The following is a 7847-nucleotide window of genomic DNA, read 5'->3' on the forward strand; positions in this document are numbered from 1 at the left end:
TTGAACCTCTAACTAATCCACTAAGCATTAAAACTCTACTAAACATTGAAAATACAATTAAAGGCTCACTAATGATTATAATGACTTGGAAACTCTTAATCATTAAAACTAATATAAAAAAAATCAAGAATATTTTAAAATATTCACCAAATAGTCTATACAAATTTAGCTAAAATAACACAAATTATTCTTTAATTTTACATCCACATGCTCGTGTATGACCATTGACCACTGTCAATAAGGACTTCGTGTTTTCGTTCCTATCTTTCAACAATCTTGCTTTGGTAATCATATAGAATAATTTTTTTTTTTACTTCTATCTTTTTTCAATTTAAACAACCCACATTTTAACAAACCATTGTTAAAGTACAAATTGTCTAAATTAAAAAATAATAAAAAGCGAAAATAGATTTTACTCAATCATATATTCGAACAATGGTGCCAGCCACCTCTCCCAATGATAAACAAGAAAGAAACTCCACCTGCATTGCGTCTCCGTAAAGCCAATCATAAATGCATCTCCATTGTTTCTCAAAATCGTGATATTTAATTTCGAAATCGAACTATGCAAAAAATCTAATTAATTTATTCAATTCACAGAAAATATGGTCAAAATTCAAAGCGTACACAAATCATACAACGAACACAATAATTCGAGATTTTAACCACTTACCATTTACCTCACTAGAACTCAGACTTGAAGTCCTAACTTCACGTACGAGTTGGGAGCATTGTTGAAAAATAGCTATATAGGCCCAATACACAATAAAATGAGCTCTAATGTAATCCTTGTTCATCAAATAATAATAATCATGAATTTCTCAAGAAGTCAAGGAATAAGCTAAATCCTTAATACATATAGAATTAGTTAACATGTGTCCTTAAATTTATTATTAATAAAAAAATTTAATTTTTTTATTTAATAAATATAAAATAATGTTAATCGAAAATTATTTTCGACTAGGATAAGCTAATTCGAAATATTGAAAAGATGTTAGGGTGAGAATCAAGGCCAGAATGACGCACGTGCATGCATTTATTAAAAGTTATTTTACATGGACTCGACTCAGCTATTTTTTAAATTGAATAAATATTCGATTGAGGAATCGAATAGGAGGTTGAAAGGGAAATCAGACAATTACACTAAGGAGAGAAGTTAAAGGCTTTCACCGTGTGACGAATTTATGGATAATTTTTATTAGTAAACGAGCTTGAACGGTTATATGGGAGTGCGCATACAAGATAGCACCATGGAATTAATGATCAGTTATAGGAGTAGATTATAAATATTAGAAGGTTTTAGGAAATAAAGGTTAGAATTTTACTTTAGAAATTATTCACGCACACTCACATCCCAGCAACTTTCTGAGTTTGTTTCGAGTCAAATTTCTGTAGGGTTCCTTCCACTTGTCTTTAATTTTCCATTTACAATTTCTGTAAAACTTCACTTTTCTTGCCTAATTTATTTTAAAAGCAATATTTAATTTCTTCGCCCAATTTACATTTCAGCACTTTTAATTTTTATGTCAAAATTCCTTCGATTCAATCGAAAGCATTTTACTGCTTTGTTTAAGTTTAACGCAAACCATTTTGATTTCAGTCAATTTTCTTTTCAAATTCTTCGTTTTTCACTTCTTTTATTCTTTTACAAATTTTAATTTAATTTCTATTTGATATTCGTCTAATTCGAGACACTTTGATGCATTTATAGAAAACTGATACCTGCAAAAAAGGAGTAGGTTTCGCTCCCAAACCATTAGATATCGAACCACCATCAATTTATTAAAAATCAACAAAACAAATAAATATATTAAAAATGTGGCCTTTTAATAAAAAATGTGTCGTTTAACTTATATGCACTCTCTCGTATGTGTGCTCAAATGTGGCCGTTTAATCTATTACTTTTTTTAATTTATGCTAACTTGATCATTGTAATGGACACGTGTTATCATTGTGTTAGAATATATTTAGGATATTATTGTTAGTCGAAAATAATTAATTTCGAAAAAGGAAGTTATTTGGAAGTCAGCGGGCATGTGTTCTCAGAAGGAAGCTTGTATCGAGGAAGGCATTTTGATATTGACATGAAACTTGACTATTATAGTTAGTCGAAGAGGCAAATCGAAGACTTCAAGTTTCGAAGATTACTTTTTAAGACATTACATTATAAAGCAGAAGAAGCGGGAACAGTTACACACGTTTTCAATAAACGCGGGAGTTACACTTTGATCAAATTGGTTGAAGATGGCTATAAGTAGGAGAAGGCTCGAGGTCACAAAGGTTGGAACTTCGTTTCAGAAATTACTCACGCACACTCACATCCCAGCGACTTTCCGAGTCTGCCTCGAGTCAAATTTCTATAGAGTTCCTTCCACTTGTTTTTATTTTCCATTTATACTTTTCGCAAACTTTACTTTTCTCGGAAATTTATCTTCCAAGCAATATTTAATTTATTTGTTCAAATTTACATTCTTGCATTGTTATTTTCAAATTCAAAGTCCTTTGATCTAATCGAAGGCATTTTATTGCTCTATTTAAATTCAATGCAAACCATTTCAAATTTAGTCAAGTTTATTTTTAAAGTCTTTATTTACGTTTTCTTAGTCTTTTCTTTAAATCTTGTATAATTCGAGGGTCTTTGATGCACTTTTAGAAAACTGATACTCACAAAAGAGGAGTAAGTTTCGTTCCCAGACCATTAGAATCGAACCACTATCGATTTGCTAAAAATCGACAAAATAAATTGGCACGCCCAGTGGGACAGTTTTAAATTTAAGTGTGTCAAATGATTTTGGCATTGCTTAGTGTATGCAATTAAGAAGTGGAAGAATTATTCGCATGGCTAATGAAGTTTCGAATGTGAATGGTGGTTCGTCCACAAATAATAGTGCACTAGTAGTTGTACAACCTTTGGACGGTACTTCACGTTCGAAAGGTGTTATTGTAAGTGAAAGTGTAGCGGTTACAAGTATGCAGGCTGATAATAATGGGCGCAATATTCACCCACGTGGTAATTCAATACCAATCCATCCCAAAGTAACTACTGGTTGGCCTCCTTATGGTCTTCCTCCAGGTTATACGCCACCAGTAAGTGGTTTTGGCCCTTCAATCCGATTTGGAGGTGTAACTGGAATACATAATGTTCAAATTCCAGAACCACATTTTGAGTATTCTCGAGATGTTAATGTGGGTTCTACATCGAATGCTTCTAATTCAACAGTATCATTTCAACAATATGTAGAAAAAAGTCATCATGATTTGGCCAATTTATTGATTCAACAAATGACTACAATTATGAATCCTATGATGGCTGATCATGAAACGAAGTTTGATCGTCTTGCAAGGCAAGTCGAGCGAATTGCTCGAATTGTTGATTATGATGAAGGAGAAAGGCAAGACACAAGAGAAAATAATGAGGGATTTGAAAATTTATTTCAAAATGAAAATGACACTTTTAGAAATAGAGAAAACCCTCAATTAATTTCTCGTGGTCAAAATGCATATGATGTTTTGGCTTGATTACGTGCTAATCAAGTCGGTGAACGTTATTAGGTACAAGAATTGTAGAAGATGTTCTTAATAGAGTTGGATTCAATGTAGGGTTCATAAATCGATCGCACTTTGTGTCAGCTTTTTCTCATAATATTCAAATGGATGAGGTGCCGAGAGGAGTAAAAAATCCTAAAATAATTATGAAGTTTGCAGGAGAAGTTGGGGAGTCAACTACCGAACATGTTGCCCAATATTTGGTTGAGATTGGAAATTTAGCCAATGATAAAAATTTGAAAATGAAGTTTTTTTCTTCTTCGTTAACGAAGAATGTATTTACTTGGTTTTCGAATCTTAGACCAAATTCGACAACAACATGGGCTCAGTTAGAAACTGCTTTTCATGCCCAATTCTATGGGGGAGAAATGAATGTGGTAGTTACTGATCTAGTGGCGTTGAAACGTGAAGATGGTGAAATCATTGATGATTATATGATTCGTTTTAAAAACGCTAGGAGTAGATGCTATGTGTCTCTCCCTGAAAGTGAAGTGGTGAAAATAGCGGTTATAGGATTAGGATTTTATATGCGACGAAAGTTGCTTAATATCCATATACCTGACTTGGCTCATTTACCTGAGAGAGTTCGTCAGGTTGAAATTCTGAGGAAAGGAAAAGAGAAATATAAGAATGATGAAAGGAAGTTGAAGAGTAAACCTTTTTCTCGAAAAGAGAAAGTCTCTTATGTGGCAATGGAGTCCTTCGATGAGGAGCTCGATTTAGAGGCAGAGGTTGATTTGGCCGAACTTAGGAAAGGCCCGTCTTATGTTTGTTCGTTACTTAAGAAAATCCCTAACAATGAGAAGTCGAATGATTCAAAACTGAAAAATGGAAAGAGATATAATTTTGATATTTCGAAATCTGATCAGATTTTCGATGTGTTGCTTAAAGATAAACAGTTAATTTTACCTGAAGGCAGAACTTTGCTCTCGGTAAAAGATTTAAAATAAAAACCTTATTTGTAAATATCATCAAGCAACTAGTGATTCGACTAACAATTGTGTTTGCTTCAGGGATTTAATACAAGAAGCCATCATGGAAGGACGGTTAAAATTCGATGATAATAAGAAAGAGATGAAAGTTGATTCTGCTACTTTCGATAGTGAAGCCAGTTTTGCTAAACCATATTTTGGGGTGAATATGATTGGAATGTCTTATGACTTTGATATGGCCCTGGGAAACTTCGAATCAGATGTTTGATCTATTTATCCTGGGACAGGAAATGTGTTGTTGGATTTCTTGGTGCAGCAGAAATTAAAGGATCGGGATGTATCTCTGTGTCTTCGATGCAATGTAGTTTTTGATGCTGAGGCTACAGCAAGTTTCGAGAAGGAAAGGATGAGGAAGGAATTGGCTCACAGAGAAGAGCAAGCCCGTCAGAAACAGTCTGTTCGACGAACAGAGGGACAAAGCTCTAGTGGTCCCCAGAGGAGTGTCGCTGTACCCATAAGCCATTCTCAAACCAAAGGTGTATAATGGATTCGAAACTGCCAAGAGTTTCAAAATAGGGATGCTGGTGCATGAAACTAACTCCGCACGTTTCGCACAGATAGACTGACAAGTATACCGGGTCGTCCAAGTAATACCTTAAGTGAGTGAGGGTCGTTACCCACAAAGATTGTTGGTTTGAGCAAGCAGTGGATACCTTGCATATCTTAGTCTGGCGGATAGAAAAAATAGTTGTCACGAGAAAACGCATAAAACAGATAAATAAATAAAACATTACTAGATAGGTGTGAAATCAATGGTATGAGAACGGTTGAGGCTTCGGAGATGCTTTTTCCTTCTAGATCAACTTTTCTCACCATCTACTCCAAGTTCTGATTGATTCATTCCATGGCAGGCTATATATGATTAACAACGGGTCAGCGGTCATTAATCTCCTCTACTTCAGATCAAACGCCGGGTCAACGGTCATCCAATCTGAACGGGGGTAAAGCTCTAGTAGTCCATTCCCTTGGTGATCATACTCAAAATGCCACAGACAAGGTTAGATCTTTCGGATTAGAGAACGCTGCTCCTTTGGTTCTAGTCTATACCATAAAGACCCTAATCGCCCCACACCTCGGCTGAACTCATGTCTCGAAAAGTCTCCAACGAAGCGTGGATTAGCCGTCTAAGAGATGTATAATCAAGCTGGTGGTTCAGTACTATCCCGTCAAGGACTCGCAAGAGCCCATGTGGAATAGGGATGACGGTCAAGTTACACTCCCAATCCATTAGGATGAAGAATGAAGATACATCTTATAATAGATGGCTCGAGGTCACAAGGGTTGGAACTTCGTTTCAGAAATTACTCACGCACACTGATGAGCGGATATTTTATACGCTTTTTGGCATAATTTTCATATAGTTTTTAGTATGTTTTGTTTAGTTTTTATTAAGTTTTTATAGATTTTAGTGTTAAAATCACATTTTTGGATTCTATTATGAGTTTTTGTATTTTTTGTACAATTTCAGGTATTTTCTGGCTGAAATTGAGGAGTTGGAGCAGAAGTCTGATTCAGAGACAGAGAGAGCACTGCAGATGCTGTCTGGCCTCCTTGCATTCAGAAGAGCTTTTCCGAAGCTACAGAAGTCCAAATAGAGCGCTCTTAAAGGACATAGAAATCTGACTTCCAAAACTTTCCAGCAATATATAATAGTCCATACTTTGCTTTGGATTAGAAGGGCCAAAACTGGCGTCCAACGCCAGCTTCCTGCCCCCTTCCAGGCGTCCAACTCCCAAAGAGCAGAGATTAGCGTCCAAATACCCAAAGAGGACCCCCTAACTGGTGTTCCACGCCCAGAGACCTCAAAACACGTGGATCTCATCAAAGCTCAGCCCAAACACTCACCAAGTGGGCCCCAGAAGTGAATTTTAGCACTAGATAGACTATTTTACCCTTACTAGTCATCTGTTTAGTATTTAAAGTGTATTTTACATAATCATTCAAACAACATACTAGAGAACAGCCATTATTTTTGAGTTTTACTTTGTATTTTACTTCATTATGATTTTCTCAACCTCCTAGTTGAGGGGAGGAGCCCTGCTGAGTCCTATGAATTAATAAAAGTATTACTGTTTCTTCTTCGATCTGTGTTTGATTTATTTCTAAGATGTATACTCGATTTTCATCGTGGTGGATAGGATTATTAGTGACAATCAGCTCTGTTCATCACATTAAGACGAACGTGCCTTACAAACACCCGCGTCTACTTGGGTTCGTGTGAATACGTGACTGAAAAGCACGAGCTAACATCTATGTTTATACATCTCTCAGATGGTTAATCCATGACTTCGTTGGGGACTTCTTGACACACCAGTTCAGCCGATTTTCGGGGAGATTAGGGTCTCCGTGGTATAGGCTAGAATCCTAAGAAGCAGCATCCTTTGATCCAAAAGATTCGACCTTGTCTGTGGTGTTTTGAGTAGGATCGCCAAGAGAATGAACTGCTAGCGCTTCACTCTTCGTCAGATTGGATGACCACGGCCAATGGCGTTCAATCTGTAGCAGAGGAGGTCAATGACCACGGCCCATGGCGTTGATCACATACAACCTGCTAAAGAAGAAGATCATTCACAAGCAGAGAAGACAGTAGTACCAGAGTTAATTTAGAAAGGCAAAGCAACTCCAATCCTCAACTATATCCTTAAAGTATTAGCACCCTATTATAATAATCCTAACACATCTCCATATATGACATAAAATCAACAACCTTCTGATCTGCTTGACTAAGACCTGCAAAATAACCATAGGTTGCTTCAAGCCAACAATCCTCGTGGGATTAACACTGAATCGCTCAGGTATTACTTGGACGACCCAGTGCACTTGCTGGTACAACAGCACGAAAGTGTGGGGATTCGTGCTACCACACATTCACATCCCAACGACTTTCTGAGTTTGCTTCGAGTCAAATTTCTGTAGCGTTCCTTCCACTTGTTTTTATTTTCCATTTACATTTTCTGCAAACTTTACTTTTCTCGCAAATTTATCTTTCAAGCAACATTTAATTTATTTGTTCAAATTTACATTCTCGCATTGTTATTTTCGAATTCAAAGTCCTTTGATCTAATCGAAGACGTTTTATTGCTCTATTTAAATTCAATGCAAACCATTTCAAATTCAGTCAAGTTTATTTTCAAAGTCTTTATTTACGTTTTCTCAGTCTTTTCTTTAAATCTTGTCTAATTTGAGGATCTTTGATGCACTTTTAGAAAACTGATACTCGCAAAAGAGAAGTAGGTTTTGCTCCCAAACCATTAGAATCGAACCACCATCGATTTGCTAAAAATCAACAAAATAATTATATATTAATAT

This window comes from Arachis ipaensis, chromosome B06 (genome assembly GCF_000816755.2).
Source record: "Arachis ipaensis cultivar K30076 chromosome B06, Araip1.1, whole genome shotgun sequence".
Taxonomy (NCBI): domain Eukaryota; kingdom Viridiplantae; phylum Streptophyta; class Magnoliopsida; order Fabales; family Fabaceae; genus Arachis; species Arachis ipaensis.